The sequence below is a fragment of the Salmo salar genome, chromosome 14, assembly GCF_965601325.2.
Source record: "Salmo salar chromosome 14, fSalSal1, whole genome shotgun sequence".
Lineage (NCBI taxonomy): Eukaryota > Metazoa > Chordata > Actinopteri > Salmoniformes > Salmonidae > Salmo > Salmo salar.
In genome coordinates, this window is record NC_138304.1 from 86,523,019 (window position 1) to 86,524,771 (window position 1,753).

The window sequence follows — 1,753 nt, forward strand, 5'->3', positions numbered from 1 at the left end:
TGTGAGCATAGCCTAACACTGTAACAGTTTCTTGTGACATGAGTTTAATAGCCTAACTCTTAGATCTGCAGGTCGCCTGGAGCTCGTCTGCTTGTGGCGTTACTTGCTAATGACATTCGGAGTTTGGGAGAGCAGACAGGAGGACTGTTGCCATCGTGGCTGTGCCGGGACGCAGACCTCAGCTCTCCTATTGAGTCCGAGCTATGAGGTCTGCTCATTCTCTTGAGGTCCGGCTTAGAGAAGGCCCTGGCTCGGCTGGCTGCAAAGCTGCAGCGTGGCTTCATTCTTATTGTCTCAGGGTAGGAGTCCCCACTATTTGAGCCATTCCCTTCCACCACTGTGGAACAGTTCCATGGGGCACTGACCCGTCGTGGTTTCCTCACAATGACCGAAAGGGTCGGACATGAGGAGGCATCTACCCCGGGGTACTCAGAGCCCCGTGAATCGAAGCTCACATGGTGGGGGAGATGGGCGAGAGGATCTAGGTGGCAGGGTAGAGGATCCATGTGGTAGGGTAGAGGGTGCACGACAAGGTCCTCTGGCTCATCCACAGAGGGAGACCGTGTCGTCTCACTGCTGGTGTTTGAGTTGCTGTTGTGCTCAGTAGGACTTGGCAACACTCCCTCCTTACTGTCTGTAGCTGTCAGTACCTGGCTTGAGTCCAGGGTCCCCCTGAATGGGAACAAAGGCAGAGGAGGCATTGATGAGGGGATACGTGGGTCCATTACCCTGCTTCTCCAGCAGGAATGTGTACCCACTCGGTGCTGTGGGGATAGTAGGCTTGCGGCCCACAGAGGTGCCCCCCATGTTAACCTGTTGCACAACAGAGTTTCTTTTGGACTTGCTAACATAGTAGTCATCCAGGTCATCCTTGAGATGTGGTTGGTAGGCCAGGATGCCCTTCTTGAGCTTCTTGTAGCTCAGGTGCATGATCTCCAAGAGGCTGAGGAAGAGGGACACGGCGGCGATGCCTTGCATGAATATCATGAAGATGTTTTTTTCCGTGGGCCTGGAGACAAAGCAGTCCACCACATTTGGGCAGGGCTCCCTCTTGCACTTAAATAAAGGGTCCAGATGGTGGCCATAATGGAGGTACTGGCACAGCATGAAGCCCACCTCCACCACAGACCGAGTGATGATGTGGGCCACGTAGGTCTGTAGCAGGGACCCCCTCAGCGGGGCCTTGTTGAGCTTCCCCAGATCCAGTTGTCTCATCTCCCTTTCGATACGTCTCCGCACCTCGATCAGCTCCACGTCCACTGCCTCCAGCTCCTGACGCAGAGCCGCCTTTTTAGTGTGACGCATCTTCTCCAGAGCTCGCAGCTGGTAGATGGCGTGGCCCATGTAAACCAGAGAGGGCGAGGAGACGAAGATGACCTGGAGAACCCAGTAGCGGATGAGAGAGATGGGGAAGGCTCGGTCGTAGTATACATTGCGGCTCCCTGGCTGTTCTGTGTTGCAGATGAAGTCGGCCTGCTCGTCGTTCCACACGCCTTCTGCAGCAACGCCAAGTGCTAGCATCCGGAAGATGAAGAGGATGGTCAGCCAGGTCTTTCCCACCATGGTAGAGTGGATATGCACTTCTTCCAAGATCCCACCCAGGAAGTTCCAATCTCCCATCTTCATACGGGTTTTGCTTATTGACGGGAAAAGGTCTTTGTTACTTAAAAAGCAGAGACAATATGGAAATAGAATGTCAAAGTTAAGTGTATGGGGAGGTCAATAATAATACATGGCACAATGTGTAAACAAT

The 1,753-nt window shown here is 53.4% G+C and overlaps 1 pseudogene; it reads right to left on the reverse strand.

Moving 5' to 3' along the window:
* On the reverse strand, positions 1-1,620 carry LOC106570394 (gap junction alpha-9 protein-like; annotated as a pseudogene).
* Between the last annotated feature and the right edge of the window lie 133 nt (positions 1,621-1,753).